General features: G+C 47.6%; 1 protein-coding gene across 1 annotated transcript in view; it reads left to right on the top strand.

Annotated features, from left to right (window-relative positions):
- The window catches only part of RAB31 (RAB31, member RAS oncogene family), a 165174-nt gene that overhangs the window by 121718 nt on the left and 24207 nt on the right, over positions 1–19249 (top strand). The window lies entirely within an intron of this gene.

Genomic DNA, 19249 nt, shown 5'->3' with positions numbered 1-19249 from the left:
TCAAGCGTCAGCTGTGTGTTCTCCAGAGGAATAAGTGACCAGTGGATCATAGGCCGTCAGTGGTTGGGAGGAGGCAGGCTCGCTTCCCCGGCAGGCATTGAGGACTCTCAGAAGCCTATGGACCGCCGGTGAGGAGATCCTAAGTAGGGAAGACCACTCTGGGGTTTGGAAATCGAGGACCTTCATGGTCTGGGAGACCAGGTCTCCAGGTCTGGGAGACCAGGGAGACCAGAGAGGCAGGAGCCAACCCATCATGAGAAACGGCAAGGTGTAGTGAGAAGCAGCGTGGCTCAGTGGAAAGAGCCCGGGCTTTGGAGTCAGAGGTCATGGGTTCGAATCTCAGCTCTGCCACTTGTCAGCTGTGTGACTGTGGGCAAGTCACTTAACTTCTCTGTACCTCAGTTACCTCATCTGTAAAATGGGGATTAAGACTGTGAGCCCCATGTGGGACAACCTGATTCCCCTGTGTCTACCCCAGTGCTTAGAACAGTGCTCTGCACATAGTAAGCGCTTAACAAATACCAACATTATTATTATTATTATAGTGGATAGAGCACGGGCTTAGGAGTCAGAGAAGGTCATGGGTTCTAATTCTGACTCCGCCACTTGTCTGTTGTGTGACCTTGGGCAAGTCATTTCACTTCTATGTGAGTCAGTTACCTCATTTGTAAAATGGGGATTGAGACTGTGAGCTCCACTTGGCGCAAGGACTATAGCCAACCTCATTTGCTTGTATCCACCCCAGTGCTTTGTACAGTGCCTGGCACATAATAATAATAACATAGTAAGTGCTTAACAAATATCTTAATTATTATTATTCATTCATTCAAAAATATTTATTGAGCGCTCACTGTGTGCAGAGCACTGTACTAAGTGCTTGGAATGTACAATTCAGCAACAGATAGAGACAATCCCTGCCCATCGATGGGCTTACAGTCTAACTGGGGGAGGTGTTGGTATTTGTTAAGCGCTTACTATGTGCAGAGCACTGTTCTAAGTGCTGGGGTAGATACAGGGGAATCAGGTTGTCCCACATGAGGCTCACAAGTCTTCATCCCCATTTTACAGATGAGAGAACTGAGGCACAGAGAAGTTAAGTGACTTGCCCAAAGTCACACGGCTGACAAGTGGCAGAGCCAGGATTCGAACCCATGACCTCTGACTCCCAAGCCCAGGCTCTTTCCACTGAGCCATTATCATACGTGAGTCACGGGGGTTACACTAAGAAGTAGTGGCGTAGTGGAAAGAGCCAGGGCCTGGGAATCAGAGGACCTGCACACATTAAGTGCTCAATGAATACGATTGAATGAAATATGATTGAATGAGTAGAGGAGATGAGAGCTTAGTTGGGGAAGGCCTCTTGGAGAAGATGTGATTTTAATAAAGCCCAAGGTAGGGAGACTGGTGGTGTGTTGTATATTAAGGGGGAGGGAGCTCCAGGCCAGGAGGAGGACGTGGACAGGCAGTTGGAGGTGAGGAAGAGGAGAACAAGGTACAGTGAGTAGGTTGGTATTGGAGGAGCAAAGCATTTAGGCTGGGTTTTAGTAGAAAACCAGCAGGATAATGTAGGAGGGTGAGAGCTGGCTGAGTGCTCTAAAGCCGATAGTAAGGAGTGTCTGTTGATGCAGAAGTGGATAGGTAACCACTGGAGGTTTTTGTGGAGAAGAGAGTCGTGGCCTGATCTTTTTTATTTTTAGAAAAATGATCCGGGCAGCAGAGTGAAGTATGGACTGGAGTAAAGAGAGGCAGGAGGCAGAAAGCTCAACGAGGAGGCTGAAGCAGTAGTCAAGTTCATTCAGTCGTATTGATTGATGGCTTACTGTGTGAAGATCACTGTATGAAGCTCTTGGGAGAGTACAATGCAACAATAAACAGACATTTTCCATGCCCCACAACAAGCTTACAGTCTAAAGGACTGGATAAGTGCTATCGCAATTTATGGAGAGGAAAGGGTGGATTTTCGCGATGCTGTGTAGGTAGAACTGACAGGATTTGGTGCAGACTGAATATGTGGGTTGACACACCCACAGAAGAGTCCGGGATAAAGTCAAGGTTACGGGCTTGGGAGACAGGGACGATAGTGATATATACTTAGGTTTATTTGTATGTATCTCACATGCTCGTAACTATTCTCTACTAATGAATATATGTCTGCTTGCCTTTTCCATTGGAGTGTAAGCCTCTGAAAAATGGAGACACAGATATTTTTCTCTTTCTGTATGTGCCCCAAGTCCTAGTGCAGTGCTCTGCACACAGTAGATTCTCAGTCCACCTGTGGGTGATGATTTTAGGAGAGAACAGTGAAGTGAATAAAGGGAAATGTTGTATTGGTGATCTGCTAGAAAGTTAACGGGTGCCGGATTGGCTCTGCTTTGCCTCATAGAGAGCGGGCTATTGGTTGTGAGCTTGGTGGTTTCCAGGGGCAGATTGGCAGGGAGCCACTCTATGGAAATTAAATCCATATTTAGTCTCTGCCTGGGCATTGGAAGCAATGGAGAAAGCATATTTTCCATATTGGAGACTGTGGGGAGGAAACAGCAGGTTCTGTCGAACAATTATGATTACCTACTAATTCATTTTCCTGGCTAATTAATGAGTCAGGAGCTGCAGGTTCTAGTCCCAGCTCTGCTACTTGCCCGCTGAGTGACCTTGGGCAAGTCACTTAACTTCTCTGTGTCTCAGTTTCCTCATCTGAAAAATGGGGATAAAACCAATTCTCCCTCCTCCTTAGACTGTGAGCTACATGGGTATGACAGGGACTGCTTCTGACCTAGTGGCCTAGTGAATAGAGCATGAGCCTGGGAGTAAGAAGGATCTGGGTTCTAATCTCAGCTCTGCTACTTGTCTGCTGTGTGACCTTGGGCAAGTCATTTAACTCCTCTGTGCTTCAGTTACCCCACCTGTAAAATGGGGATTAAAACTGTGAGCCCCACGTGGGACATGGACTGTGTCCAAACTAATTAGCTTGAATCTACCCCAGTGCTTAGAATGGTGCCTGACACATAATAAATGCTAAACAAATACCACAATCATTATTATTATTATCTGGTATTCATCCCAGGTTTAGCAGAGTAGTAAGTTTTTAATGAATGCCATTCTACTATTATCAATAGTCATGAATATAATAATAGTATTTATTAAGTGCTGATTGTGTACAAAGCACGATAATAATAATAATGGCATTTGTTAAGCGCTTACTATGTGCCAAACACTGTTCTAAGCGCTAGAGGGATACCAGGTAATCAGGTTGTCCCACGTGGGGCTCACAGTCTTCATCCCCATTTTACAGATGAGGTAAATGAGGCACAGAGAAGTTAAGTGACTTGCCCAAAGTCACACAGCTGACAAGTGGTAGAGCCAGGATTAGAACCCGTGATTTCTGACTCCCAAGCCCGTGCTTTTTCCACTGAGCCACGCTGCTTCTCTAGCTAAGCACAGGGAGGCGATACAGAAGGGGGAATGAAACACAGTCCCTGTGATAGAGGTAGGTGTCTATCTCCCTTTCATCTTTCCCTACCCTGTGGAATTCTCTAAAAGGGACAAGGGTGTCCTAGGGCTCAGGTTCATTGCGGGAGGTAGTGGGGTGGAGGAAGGTCTCCCTACTCTGAGGCCTCTGTCCCAAACTCAGAATTCTCATACAGGTCTATCAACGGACAGTCATACATAGGCTAGGAAAATGAGGAAAAGTTGCAAGTGTAATAGAAGAAGTGAAAGGAATATCATAAAGTAGGGCAGATTAAGGAATTTAAGGTGGAGGTTACCCTTCAGTCAAGTGAGTAGTATGAATTTAACCTCTTGTCCTCCATGACCTAATTCTGATGCTGCTCCCTTGAAAGATTTTACCTCAGAGGCATGTGGTCAGGGCTTGAAAGTCATGTCATAAGTGACCTAACAAGAAATCTAATGCTGTGGCAATAGCACTTATAACAAGTGTCTATTTTATTAAATTCAATCAAATCGGATCAAGGCTTTACAAAAACGCCACCTAATCTCATGTCATGCTATGCGAGCTCAGCGTGCCTTACCAATATTTCCAGCACTCACTTATTTGCTTATTTGCTTTCGTGTCTTCAACTCTACACCTTAATAATACAGCTCATGTCACTTTTTTTAAAAAGGGTATTTGTTAGGCACTTACTATATGCTGGGTACTGTACTAAATGCTGGGGTAGATACAAGCTAATCAAGTTGGACACAGTCCATGACCTACATGAGGCTCACAGTTCAAATCCCCATTTTACAGTTGAGGTAACTGAGGTACAGAGAAGTTAAGTGACGTGCCAAAGACCACAGAGCAGACAAGTGATGGAACTGGGATTGGAACCCAGATCCTCTGGCCCCCAGGACTGGGTTCTTTCCACTAGGCCCTGTATCTTCAGGAAGCTGAATTTAGAGTGAATTTACATCTTCCCTTGTCTTCTCCAAGCTCTGGCTCCTCTGAATCTCACCTCAGAGGAGTGGTGGGGCTGTGGGCTTAGAGAAAACGAAGACTGAAAAACCCATTTTATAGTCATCTTGTCAGCCCACATGGACAGGGACCGATCATCTTGTATCTACCCCAGTGCTTTGTATAATGCTTGGCACATAACAGTACTTAACAAATACCACAATTATAATAATAATAATAATGATGACATTTGTTAAGCACTTATTATGTTCCAGGCACTGTACTAAGCGCTGGGGTGGTTACAAGCAAATCGAGTTGGACACAGTCCCTGTCCCACGTGGAGCTCACAGTCTCGGTCCCCATTTTACAGATGAGGTGAACGAGGCATAGAGAAGTGAAGTGACTTGCCCAAGGTCACACAGCAGACAAGTGGCAGAGCCAGGATTAGAACCCTAGGCCCTTGATCTATCCACTATGCCATAGTGCTCTTACTCCCTGGCTTTCTCAAAAATTCATTCAATCATATATATTGAGCGCTTACTGTGTGCAGAGCCCTGTACTAAGCATTTGCACTGTACTAAGCGCTTAAATCCACCATGCACCATTGCTTTGCTTATACACGGATGTTTACAGTGGCTCAGGGCTGCTGCTGTGGCACAGTTTGTGTCTCCTTAAAAGTTGAAAAAGCCTCGGCATAAATATGAACCCCCCTCCTCTTACAACCTTATTCTCATTCCCTCTCCATGCTGTTATTTTGTCTTTTCAAGCACAGGGAAAATGATATCTGTACAGGCGGAAGGGCCTCTCTCTTTCTCCTCTTTCTGCTTTCAGTCACCATCAGGCAGACAGATCAGGGAAAGTCCCTCTTGTAGCAGTTGCCAGGATCTCTTCCCCCTGTGGTGCCGCTTGCTGCCTCCTCTTTCTCTTGCGGCGGCAGCAGCTGGCTGATTTTATCTCTTTCCAACCCAAGCCACTCTCTCTCCAAAGCAGGCGAGCCACTCTGCCAAATTTGGGCTCGTGATTTCCCGAAACCTCTGCTCTACAAGAGCCAGCCGATTCCTGACTTGCTGCAAGCTGGGCTGACCGGTCGGCTGTTGTTGCCGTTGCTCTTTCCCAGGTTTCCATAGCTGTGTCTACTCGTGTCGAACCGTGCTCCCAACACCCCGAGTCAGCTTCCCAGGAATGTGGGTATCCTGAGTTATCCACTCTCTTACCAGAGAGAGGTAAAAGCAGCATGGCCTAGTGGCAGGAGCACCGGCCTGAGAGTCCGAAGACCTAGGTTCTAATTCTGCCTCAGCCGCTTGTCTGCTGGGTAACCTTGGACAAGTCACTTCACTTCTCTGTGCCTCAGTTCCCTCATCTGCAAAATGGGGATTCAAAACCTGTTCTCCCTCAGTGAACCCCATGTGGGAGCTGATGATCTTCTATCTACCACAGCACTCAGGGGAATATTTGGCACTTAGTTAGCTCTTAACAAATGCCACAGTTATTATTATTATTATCATTATTACCACCTCCTGAGCAGCAAAGCTGTATCGTAATCAGTGCTGATACGGTTCCAGGACTCCGTTGCCTGTGAGCCGGCCATGCATTCTGAAGTTAAGTACGGCCATGGGTAGCGCTCAGTAAACAGTACTCGATGATGAGGTAATTGCTGCAGGAACCCCTTTGGAGTAGTTTTCCGAGGTAAATTTCCGTTGTTCTCAATGGTGTGTCTACTATCTCTGTTGTGTTGTACTCTCTCAAGCACTTAGGGCAGTGCTCTGCACGCAGTAAGTGCTCAGTAAATATCTAGTGTTTACTAAGATCGTAAATGGAAAGGAACAATGAAACTTCCTGTGATTTCCCTGTCCTTTGATGAGGTAGGCAAATCCTATGGCCCAAGTGATAACTAGTTGAGGCCTCAGAGAATCTTGGCTGTCCGCCTCGCCTCTCTAGCCAGCTGCCTGCAGTCCGCTCTGTTTTCTGTCTCTTCAGCTTTTACCCCAACTATTTGTTGGCTTTTCTACTTCCTTTGGGGCCCCTTCGCAGCCTTTCTGGCTCTTAGGCTCCCATCTCAAATCTCCCTCTCTGTTCTGCTCAGTTTGCTCTGAGCTCTGGCCTCAGTCCAGGTGCATTCAGTTAAGGTTTTCATATTTCCTCTCTCTTCCTCCTCCCTAACTTTACCCCTTCCCTACTGCTGCTGGTGGAAGGTGGAACCACCATATTATCTAGATAACACTTGTACTTTCAAAGGGCTTTTCCATCACAGCCTCCCCAATGGTTCTTTCTCCTCTAAATAATAATGTTGGTATTTTGTTAAGCGCTTACTATGTGCAGAACACTGTTCTAAGCGCCGGGGTAGATACAGGATAATCAGGTTGTCCCACGTGAGGTTCACAGTTAATCCCCATTTTACAGATGAGGTAACTGAGGCACCGAGAAGTGAAGCGACTTGCCCACAGTCACATAGCTGACAAGTGGCAGATCCGGGATTCGAACCCATGACCTCTGACTCCCAAGCCCAGGCTCTTTCCACTGAGCCACGCTGGTTTATCTCCATTTTAGAACTGGAGAAAGTAGAGGAGAGAATGAATCGGGGACTAAACTGTAATCTTACTGTGGGCAGGGAACGTGTCTACCAACTCTATTATATTGTACTCTCCCAAGCAGTTAGTATGGTGCTCTGCACACTGTAAACACTCAATAAATATAATTGACGGATTGATTGATAGAGGCAGAGAGAGGGTCTGGATGTATGGAGGGGTATTTAAGGGCTTGGTCCAAGGTCAGACCAATTCAGTGACTGAGTTGGAACTAGAAATCAGGTCTTCTGGCCCAGTGCTCCATTGAGAAGTTCTTGCTTTGGGAGAAAGATATGGCCCTGGATAAACTGGTGAAGGAGAATGACCTCCCAGCAACCAGGGACAGATGGAGATTGAGAAACATGTTGGTCTGGTAATCTTTCAACGGGCAATCAGCAGGAGATGTGGAGGGCCATCCTGGCTGCATGTCTGGATGGTTCCCCAATGGTTTGGCGGATTTGGCCCTAAGAAATGTTAATCAGGCGAAATCCTTCAAGATGGTCCCATAACGTAGCGCTTTATAAAACCTCCCAGCCAGCTCTCTGCAGGGTTTAAATTATGAAGTCTCTGGACTTACTGAGCAGGAGATGGTGTCTCAGAAGAGGGAGGTGGGACCTTCCATCAAGCTTGGGAGGAAACATCACAGGCTGACTGTGGGTGTATGCATGGTTTCCTCCACTCTCCCGTCTCAGTTTCCTGGGCTCTGAAACGGGGGAAGCAGGAAAACACATTTTCTTCTGCTCTCCCCGGCTCATTTTCCTGAGCTCCAGAGTAGCGGCCGCTGTGGGGATGCAAGAAATCTCTCTGCCGTCCTGGCTCATTTTCCCGGGCTGAACCCCATGGCGGAAGGGGAGTGCTGTCACCCCACAGTAGTGCCACGCTCGGAACTGAGGGAGGAGGGAGCTGGACTGGGCTTTCCCGGTGGAGAGCTTGGAAAGCTTGGGTAGGTTTGTGTTACTCAAGGTCTGTCTCTCCACTGAGTGGGCAGAGGAGACAAAACGAGAAGGCTTGTATTTGTTTTCTTTTTATTTAAAACAACTGACAAAAAAATTAATCATCCAGGGCCAGCAGCGGTCCATGGCATAGGCAACCTCCCAAACTGGAGTGCTGCAGCCATGGGGTACCAGGTTGGGGTCAGATTATTTCATGTGACATGGGTCATGTGTCATGTGTCAGGGAGGTGGTGCCATGTTAGACTGTAGTTCAACCCCTTAAGTTCAGCATTGTTAATAATAATAACTGTGGTATTTGTTAAGTGCTTAACTGTACTAAATGCTGGGGTGGATACCAGCAAATCAGGTTGGATGGACACAGTCCCTGTCCTACTTGGGACTCATAGTCTCAATCGTCATTTTACAGATGAGTAACCGAGGTACAGAGAAGTGAAGTGACTTTCCCAAGATCACTCAGCGGACAAGTGGTAGTCGGTATTAGAACCCATGACCTTCTGACTCCCAGGCCCGTGCTCTGTCCGCTATGCCATGCCACTTCTCATAAAATTGATAGGCCGTCCAGAAAATTTGTAAGCCAACCAAACACATCGTGCAAATGGCACCCCAGTCGCAAAGCCAAAGGGTAACGGGAAGCCCAGGAAAATGAGGAAAGGCACAGAGGAACGGGGCAGGGTGGACATTTTTTAAGGAAACTGCATTTGATCCCAGATCCCAACCAGGTGCAGAAGTGAGTCTCATTCAGACCGGGATAAGCACTAGGGGAGTCATAGTTGTGAGGTGTTCCTCGGTGGGCTCATCAGGTTGGACTACGTTACAACTCTCAGAGCCCCTAGGAAGGCCACCAGGCATAAAATAATAATAATAATAGTAATGATATTCATTAAGTGCTTACTGTATGTCAAGCACTGTTCTAAGAGCTAGGGTATTTACAAGATAATCAAGTTGGACACAGTCCCTGTCCCACATGAGGCTCACAGTCTTAATCCCCATTTTAGAGATGAGGTGAACGGAGGCACAGAGAAGTGAAGCAACTTGCCCAAGGGTACACAGCAGTCAAGTGGAGGAGCCAAGATTAGAATCCTGGTCCTTCTAACTCCCAAGCCCGTGCTGTATCCACTAGGCCATCCTGCACCCCAAGCCCCAACTCCCAGCAGCAAGCAGCACCACCAGGCTGGTAAAGGGAGTGGGGACAGGCAGGGAGTAGCCTGCACAGATGGTTGAACCCCTCGAGAGCCGGGGACCATGTCCGAACTCCCTCCTGTGAATTCTCTTCCAGGACTGACAACAGTGCTCTGCACACAGTCACTGCTTAATAAACACTATTACCATTACTACTATAAACATCCCAAAGCAATCAATCGATAATATTTATTGAGAGCTTACTCTGTGTGGAGCACTCTACTAAATGCTTTGGGAGATAAATAATAATAATGATGGTATTCGTTAAGCGCTTACTACATGGCAGAGAAGAAGAGAAGCAGCGTGGCTCAGTGGAAAGAGCACAGGCTTTGGAGTCAGGGCTCATGAGTTCGAATCCCAGCTCTGCCACTTTTCGGCTGTGTGACTGTGGGCAAGTCACTTAACTTCTCTGTGCCTCAGTTCCCTCATCTGTAAAATGGGGATTAAGACTGTGAGCCCCACGTGGGACAACCTGATTCCCCTATGTCTACCCCAGCGCTCAGAACAGTGCTCGGCACATAGTAAGCGCTTAACAAATACCAACATTATTATTACATGCCAAGCACTGTTCTAAGCACTGGGGTAGATGCAAGGTAATCAGGTTGTCCCACGTGGGGCTCACAGTCTCAGTCCCCATTTTACAGATGAGGTAACTGAGGCACAGAGAAGTAAAGTGACTTGCCCAAGGTCACACAGCTGACAAGCGGCAGAGCCGGTATTAGAATCCATGACCTCTGACTCCCAAGCCCGTGCTCTTTCCACTAAGGTAGACACATTCCCTGCTCACAAGGTGCTTACAGTCTAGAGGGTGAAGGTGAAAGGACTTTTAACGGGCGTATCACCCTGGGGCTTACTGTCTTGCCAAGCATGGTTCCCCCAACCCCTAGATTCCAAGAATTTCCTATGAGAAAATTAGCAGTTAGCAGTGTGGCTTGAGCTGTATCCTGGAAATTGCTGTCTCTTCATAGGCAGGTAATATATTGCTCATTGTCATGGACGTTGCTTTGTCATCTCGGGGGAACTCTAAACATTTTGTGTATGGTATTACTGTGTGTCAAGCTCTGTTCTAAGTGCTGCGGTAGATACAAGATAATCAGGTGGGTCACAGCCCCAATCCCACAGATGGCTCACAGTCTAAATTGAAGAGAATAGGATTTAGTCCTATTGTTACAGATAAGGTAACTGAGGCACAGAGAAATTAAACGACTTGCCTAAGGCCGCCCAGCAGATAAGTAGTTGAGCCAGGATTGGAACCCAACTTTATGCTCGAATGGCAGTGGAAAGAGGGTGAAAGGGTGGAAATATTTTTAAACAGTGAATACTAGTTTACGGTAGGCAGGGATTGTTTCTACTTCCTCCACTCTACTGAGATTAATAATAGAACAGTGCTCTGCTCATAGTAAGAGCTAAATAATGCCACTGATTGAGTCATCCGAGAGAATACAATCATTCATCCTATCCCACCTACTTTACTGTAATAGCCTCCTTTCTAACCTCCCAACCTCCTGCCTCTTCCCACTCCAGTCCATACTTCACTCTACAGCCCACATTATCTTTCTACAGAAACGTTCAGGGTGACATGTTCAGGGCATGTCACCCCCCTTCTCAAATATCTCCAGTGGTTGCCTATCCATCTCCTTATCAAACAAAAACTCCTCGCTATTGGCTTTAAAGCTCTCCATCACCTTGCCCTCTCTTACCCTCACCTCCCTTTCTCTCTTTCTACAACCCAGCCCGCACACTTCACTCCTCTGGTGCTAACCTTCTCACTGTGCCTGTCTCACCTCTGACCTCTGGCCTGGAACACCCTCCCTCCTCAAATCCTCCAGACAATTAATCTCCCCACCTTCAAAGCTCTGCTGAGGGTGCATCTCCTCCCAGAGTAAGCCCCACTTTTCCTCATTTACCACTCCCTTCCACATCACCCTGACTCGCTCCCTTTGCTCTCCCCCCCATCCCGTCCCACACTTATGTACATATCTGTAATTTTAATTATTTATATTGATGCCTGTTTACTTGTACTGATGTCTTGATGCTTGTTTATGGTATTGATGTCTGTCTCCCCGCTCTAGGCTGTGAGCTTGTTTTGGGCAGGGATTGTCTCTCTTTGTTTCTGTATCATACCTTCCCAAGTGCCCTATTTGCAGTAAGCACTCAATAAATAAGATTGAATGAATGAATGAAGGATGAAAGACTAAATGTTTGTGTAGGAAAGCCATTGACCTAATTGTTTTTTTGTTTAGGAGAAAATTATACTGCCTGGCAGTTGTGCACTTTTACTGTAATAATAATAATTATTATGGGATTTGTTAAGTGCTTACTATGTGCAAAATACTGTTCTAAGCGCTGGGGTTGATACAAGGTAATCAGGTTGTCCCACATAGGACTCAGAGTATTAATCCCCATAAGTGACTTGCCCAAAGTCACACAGCTGATAAATGACGGAGCCGGGATTAGAACTCATGACCTCTGTCTCCCAAGCCTGTGCTCTTTCCACTAAACCACATTGCTTCTCCTACCTAAAGGAGGCAAGGGCAGAGGGCTTGCCCTGTGGCTGTGCCCTGGGGAGTCAGGAAATTGCTGTGATTGCATTCCAAACCACTGAAAATTGTAATTGTGTGAGAGAATTGGTTCTTTCCTCCCTTGTGCCTAGGTCTTTCTAAAAAACTCATCAGCCTATGTCTGGGTGTTTATTTTAAAAATGGCAATGGAGTGATTATTTTTGGGGGGTGTGTGTGTGTGTAGCCCTTTCTACATTCTATTCCTTTCATTCATTCGTTCATTCATATTTATTGAGTGCTTACTGTGTGCAGAGCACTGTACTAAGTACAGCAACAACAAAGAGAAACAATCCTTGTCCACACTGGACTTTCATTCATTCATTCAATAGTATTTATTGAGCGCTTACTATGTGCAGAGCACTGTACTAAGCGCTTGGGATGAACAAGTCGGCAACAGATAGAGACGGTCCCTGCCGTTTGACGGGCTTACGGTCTAATAGGGGGAGACGGACAGATGAGAACAATGGCAATAAACAGAGTCAAGGGGAAGAACATCTCGTAAAAATAATGGCAACTAAATAGAATCAAGGCGATGTACAATTCATTAACAAAATAAATATGGTAACGAAAATATATACAGTCGAGCGGACGAGTACAGTGCCGTGGGGATGGGAAGGGAGAGGTGGAGGAGCGGAGGGAAAAGGGGAAAATGAGGGTTTAGCTGCGGAGAGGTAAAGGGGGGATGGCAGAGGGAGTAGAGGGAGAAGAGGAGCTCAGTCTGGGAAGGCCTCTTGGAGGAGGTGAGTTTTAAGTAGGGTTTTGAAGAGGGAAAGAGAATCAGTTTGGCGGAGGTGAGGAGGGAGGGCGTTCCGGGACCGCGGGAGGACGTGACCCGGGGGTCGACGGCGGGATAGGCGAGACCGAGGGATGGTGAGGAGGTGGGTGGCAGAGGAGCGGAGCGTGCGGGGTGGGCGGTAGAAAGAGAGAAGGGAGGAGAGGTAGGAAGGGGCGAGGTGATGGAGAGCCTTGAAGCCTAGAGTGAGGAGTTTTTGTTTGGAGCAGAGGTTGATAGGCAACCACTGGAGTTGTTTAAGAAGGGGAGTGACATGCCCAGATCGTTTCTGCGGGAAGATGAGCCAGGCAGTGGAGTGAAGAATAGACCGGAGCGGGGCGAGAGAGGAGGAAGGGAGGTCAGAGAGAAGGCCGACACAGTAGTCTAGCCGGGATATAACAAGAGCCCATAACAGTAAGGTAGCCGTCTGGGTGGAGAGGAAAGGGTGGATCTTGGCGATATCGTAGAGGTGAAACCGGCAGGTCTCGGTAACGGATAGGATGCGTGGGGTGAACGAGAGAGACGAGTCAAGGATGACACCGAGATCGCGGGCCCGAGAGACGGGAAGGATGGTCGTGCCATCCACGGTGATAGAGAAGTCTGGGAGAGGACCGGGTTTGGGAGGGAAGATGAGGAGCTCAGTCTTGCTCATGTTGAGTTTTAGGTGGCGGGCCGACATCCAGGTGGAGACGTCCCGGAGGCGGGAGGAGATGCGAGCCCGAAGGGAGGGGGAGAGGACAGGGGCGGAGATGTAGATCTGCGTGTCATCTGCGTAGAGATGGTAGTCAAAGCCGTGAGAGCGAATGAGTTCACCGAGGGAGTGAGTGTAAATGGAGAACAGAAGAGGGCCAAGAACTGACCCTTGAGGAACTCCAACTGTTAAAGGATGGGAGGGGGAGGAGGCTCCAGCGAAGGAGACCGAGAATGACCGGCCAGAGAGGTAAGAGGAGAACCGGGAGAGGACGGAGTCCGTGAAGTCAAGGTGAGATAAGTTATGGAGGAGGAGGGGATGGTCGACAGTGTCAAAGGCAGCCGAGAGGTTGAGGAGGATCAGAATGGAGTAGGAGCCATTGGATTTGGCAAGAAGGAGGTCACGGGTGACCTTAGAGAGAGCAGTCTCGGTAGAGCGGAGGGGACGGAAGCCAGATCGGAGGGGGTCTATGAGAGAATGGGAGTTAAGGAATTCTAAGCATCGATTGTAGACGACTCGTTCTAGGATTTTGGAAAGGAAGGGTAGTAGGGAGATAGGGTGATAACTGGAGGGGGAAGTGGGGTCAAGAGCGGGTTTTTTAGGATGGGGGAGACGTGGGCATGTTTGAAGGCAGAGGGGAAGGAGCCCTTGGAGATTGAGTGGTTAAAAATAGAAGTTAAGGAAGGTAGGAGGGCAGGGGCGATGGTTTTAAGAAGGTGAGAGGGAATGGGGTCCGAGGCGCAGGTGGAGGGGGTGGCACTTGCGAGGAGGGAGGAGATCTCCTCTGAGGATACTGCAGGGAAGGATGGGAAAGTAGGGGAGGGGTTCGGTGGGGGGGAGGGGAGAGGCGGAGGGGTGACTTTGGGGAGCTCAGACCTGATCGTGTTGATTTTCGTGAGGAAATAGGTGGCCAGATCATTGAGGGTGAGAGATGGGGGAGGGGGAGGAACGGGGGCCTAAGGAAGAAGTGGGGAGAAAGAGATCAAAACAAGTAAACAGGCATTAATATAAATAAATACAATTATATATATATACACATCAAAATGAGTAAACAGGCATCAATATACATAAGTAGAATTATATATATGCATATATACATATGTGATGTGGGGTGGGGAGAGAGGAGTAGAGCTAAGGGAGCTCGTGACTCGGAAGGGAGGGGGAGCTGAGGAAAAGGGGGGTTTAGTCAGGGAAGGCCTCTTGGAGGAGGTGAGCCTTCAGAAGGGGGGAAGAGTGATTGATTGGCAGATTTGAGGAGGGAGGGCGTTCCAGGCGAGAGGTAGGATGTGGGCCAGGGGTCAACGGCGGGAAAGGGGAGATCAAGGCTCATTGAGAAGGTTAGCATCAGAGGAGCAGAGTGTGCGGGCTGGAATGGAGAAGGAGAGAAGGGAGATGAGGTAAGAAGGGTCAAGGTGATGGAGGTTGATAGACAACCACTGGAGATTTTTTGAGGACGGGGGTGACATGCCCAGAGCATTTCTGTAGGCAGATAATCCAGGCTACAGAGTGAAGTATGTATTGAAGTGGGAAGAGACAGGAGGTTGGGAGATCAGAAAGGAGGCTGTTGCGGTAATCCAGTCAGGATAAGATGAGTGAATATACTAATGTAGTAGTGGTTTGAATGTAGAGGAAAGGGCGGATCTTGGTGATGTTGAGAAGATGAGACCAGCAGGATTCAGTGATGGATTGAATATGTGGGGTGAATGAGAGAACGGAGTCAAGGATGACACCAAGGTTGTGGGCTTTTGAGATGGAAAAGATGGTTGTGCCATCCACAGGGACGGGAAAGTTAGGGAGATGACAGGGTTTGGGAGAGAAGATAAGGAGCTCTGTCTTGGACATGTTGAGTTAAAAGTGGCGGGAGAATATCCAAGTTACGATGTCCTGAAGGCAGGAAAAGATGTGGGCCTGAAGGGAGGGAGAGAGAACAGGAGAGGAGATATTGATTTGGGTGTCACCTGCATAGAGATGATAGTTAAAGCCATGGGAGCGAATGAGTTTTCATTCGTTCATTCAATAGTATTTATTGAGCACTTACTACGTGCAGAGCACTGTACTAAGCACTTGGAATGTACAATTCGGCAACAGATAGAGACAATCCCTGCCCAGTGACGGGCTCACAGTCTAAACGGGGGAGACAGACAGTAAAGCAGAACAGAACAGAACAAAAAAAACAAGGCAACATCATCAAGATAAATAGAATCAAGGGGATGTACATCTCATTAACCAAATAAATAGGGTAATAAATAGTACATACCATTGAGCACAGTGCTGAGGGGATGGGAAGGGGGAAGAGCAGAGGGTGGGAGGGAAGGGGGAGCAGAGGGACAGGGGCCTCAGTCTGGGAAGGCCTCCTGGAGGAAGTGAGCTCTCAGTAGGGCTTTGAAGAGGGGAAGAGAGTTAGTTTGGCAAATGTGAGGAAGGAGGGCATTCCAGGACAGCAGTAGGACGTGGGCTAGGGGTCGACGGCAGGATAGGCATGAACGGGGGGACCGTGAGGAGGTGAGTGGCAGAGGAGCGGAGTGTATGGGTAGAAAGAGAGAAGAGAGGTGAGGTAGGAGGGGCAAGGTGATGGAGACCATTGAAACCAAGAATGAGGAGTTTTTGTTTCTTGCGATAGGCAACCACTGGAGGTTTTTGAGAAGAGGAGTGACATGCTCAGAGCATTTCTGTAGGAAGATGATCTGGGCCGCGGAATGAAGAATAGGCTGGAGTGGGGAGAGACAGGAGGGAGGGAGATCAAAGAGGAGGCTGACACAATAATCCAGTCGGGATATTATGAGAGCTTGTACCAGCACTATAGCCGTTTGGATGGAGAGGAAAGGGCGGATCTTGGTGGTATTGTAAAGGTGAGACTGGCAGGCATTGGTGACGGATTGGATGTGTGGGGTGAATGAGAGAGCTGAGTCAAGGATGACACCGAGGTTGCAGGCTTGAGAGACTGGAAGGATGGTCGTGCCATCCACAGTGATAGGGAAGTCAGGAAGAGGACAGGGTTTGCAGGGGAAGATAAGGAGCTCAGTTTTAGGTTGAGTTTTAGGTTGCGGGCAGACATCCAGGTGGAGACGTCCTAGAGGAGGAGGAGATATGAACCTGGAGGAAGGAGGAGAGAAGAGGGGAAGAGGTATAGATTTGAGAGTCATCTGCAAGGAGATGATAGTTGAAGCCTTGGGAGCGAATGTATTCACCAAGGAAGTGAGTATAGATGGAGAACAGAAAAGGGCCAAGAACTGACCCTTGAGGAACCCCTACAGTTAGTAGTTGAGAGGGGGAGGAGGAGCCCACGAAGGAGACCGAGAAAGAACCAGAAAGATAAGAGGAGAACCAGGAGAGGACGGGAGTCAATGAAGCCAAGCTGAGATAGAGTGTGGAGGAGAAGGGGATGGTCGACAGTGTCAAAGGCAGCTGAGAGGTCGAGGAGGATTAGGATAGAGTAGGTGCCATTGGATTTGGCAAGAAGGAGGTCATGGGTGACCTTCGAGAGGGCATTTTCGGTGGAGCGGAGGGGCAGAAGCCAGATTGGAGGGGGGTCCAGGAGAGAGTTGGAGTTTAGGAATTCAAGGCAGGGAGTGTAGATGACTCATTCTAGGAGTTTGGAAAGAAAGGGTAGGAGGGAGATAGAATGATAACAGGAAGGGGAAGTGGAGTCGAGAGCGGGTTTTTTTAGGATGGGGGAGACAAGGGCATGTTTGAAGGCAGAGGGGAAGAAGCCTTTGGCAAGTGGTTAAAGATAGAAGTTAAGGAGGGGAGGAGGGAAGGGGCGATAGTTTTTATAAGGTGAGCGGGAATGGGGTCCGAAGCACAGGCGGAGAGGGTGGCACTTGCGAGGAGGGAGGAGATCTCCTCTGAGGATACTGCAGGGAAGGATGGGAAAGTAGGGAAGAGGGTTGGGAGCTGGGGGGATGGAGAAGGGGGAGGGGTGACTTTGGGGAGCTCAGACCTGATAGTGTTAATTTTGTAATGAAGTAGGTGGCCAGGTCGTTGGGGGTGAGGGATGGGGAAGGGAGAGGAACAGGGGGCCGGAAGAGAGAGTTAAAAGTCCGGAACACTTGCTGGGCATGATGGGCATGGGCATCAGTGAGGGAAGAAAAGTAGTTTTGCCTGTAGTAGTTTCTCCTAGGGAGTGAGTTTAGATTTCTGTTTTGAGAGGTTTATTGGCCAGAAAAGGCATTAAGGGAGTCTGTCAAATGCCACAGAAACAAAAGAAGAGCCACTCTCTGGGCTCCGTTTACTCATCACTGGAGAAGAAGCAATGCTTATTCAACATCCCGACAGGCTCCAGTTGGCCCTCCAAATGATCATTCCACTCAGAGGGATAAATTATTGAGCAATTAGTCTCGAATAATAGAAAGAGACCTTGTCAGGCAGACGTAACTCTCTCAAGGCCTGGCCACACTCCTCCAATCTAGAGAGGATGATTTGAAAACAGTTTGGAAAAGTGTTGTTTGCAGCACACGGTCACCCTTTTCTAGAGGTCAAATGACGTGATATCCTAACGAGAGAGAATTGTCTCTAATGTGATCTGTGAGGATTTGGGTCTGAAACTATCAGATAGCTTTGCAGCTCTAATGGATTGGGTTTCTTGAGGGACACCCACAGCGAGGGGATGAAACCTGGAGGAAGTCAATGAAAGTGCCAGAGAAGTAGCTGTGGGAGAGATATAAGAGACCAGGGGAGCACTGGTTCCTTCTCAAGGAGTTTTCCTGTCAGTTGATCTCTAAGAGTCACACCAGAGTGCTATGATCATAGATCATGAGACACAACGTGACCTTATTGGGCAGGGATTGTCTCTATCTGTAGCCGAATTGTACAGTCCAAGCGCTTAGTACAGTGCTTTGCACATAGTAGCGCTCAATAAATACTATTGAATAAATAATATACAGAGCAGGGGCCTGGGAGTCAGAAGGACCTGGGTTCTAATCCAGGTGCTGCCACTTGCCTGCCTTATAACCCCGGGCAAGTCACTTCACTTCTCTGTGCCTCAGTGACCTCATCTGGAAAACTGGGATGAAGACTGTGAGCCCCACGTGGGACAGGGACTGTGTCCAACTTGATTATCTTGTATCCACCCCAGTGCTTAGTACAGTGCCTGACACATAGTAAGTGCTTAAGAAATACAACAATTATTATTATTATATTATCATTATTAAAATGTTGACTTCAGTTCACTTACAACTGAAAGGCATGACTGTTCTTAAAGAATATAAATAGACAGCTATTAGCTCTTTGAAGGTAGTTATTGTACTATTTCTGTTGTAGAAATAATGGTAGTGGTCATAGTAGTATTTATAGAATTTACCGAGTATATAACAAAGAAGTGACACATTCACTGCCCAAAAGGAGCCTGTATACTCTCATGGGGAAGGCAAAAAAAAAAAATTGAGAGAAGTAGTCAAACTAAATAATTGATGGAACAATTGAATAGACATATGCAAGGCGCTGAGAAGGGAATATAAATTAAATTTGTAAGTGCTAGAGTTGATTTGTGGTTTTATAGGATGTAGGGTGCTGGCAAATGAACAGAAGAAGAGTTGTTAGAGGAGGTGGGATTTTAGGAGGGCTGTGACTGAGGGGAGAACTGGGCTCAGTTGGATTTGAGATGGGAGGGACTTGGAGGAGAAGCGTGGTATAGTGGATAGAGCACGGGCTTGGGAGTCAGAAAGTCATAGGTTCTAATTCTGCCTCTGCCACTTGTCTGCTGTTTGACCTTGGGCAAGTCGCTTAACTTCTCTGGGACTCAGTATCTCATCTGTAAAAAATTGGGATTGAGTGTGAGTCCTATGTGGGACAGGGACTGTGTCCAACCTGATTAAGTAGTGTGGCTCAGTGGAAAAAGCATAGGTTTGGGAGTCAGAGGTCGTGGGTTCTCATCCCAGATCTGCCACTTGTCAGCTGTGTGACTTTGGGCAAGTCACTTCACTTCTCTGGGCCTCAGTTACCTCATCTGTAAAATGGGGATTAAGACTGTGAGCCCCACGTGGGACAATCTGATTACCTTGTATCCCCCCAGGGCTTAAAACAGTGCTTGACACATAGAATACACTTAACAAATGCCATCATTATTATTATTATTATTATTATTATTAAATACCCAGTTGCTTAGAACAGTGCTTGTCACATAGTAAGCACTTAACAAGTACCA

This window comes from Ornithorhynchus anatinus, chromosome 5, assembly GCF_004115215.2.
Source record: "Ornithorhynchus anatinus isolate Pmale09 chromosome 5, mOrnAna1.pri.v4, whole genome shotgun sequence".
Lineage (NCBI taxonomy): Eukaryota > Metazoa > Chordata > Mammalia > Monotremata > Ornithorhynchidae > Ornithorhynchus > Ornithorhynchus anatinus.
Note: the sequence above shows the minus strand (reverse complement) of the source record. Positions and strands in the feature narration are given on the sequence as shown.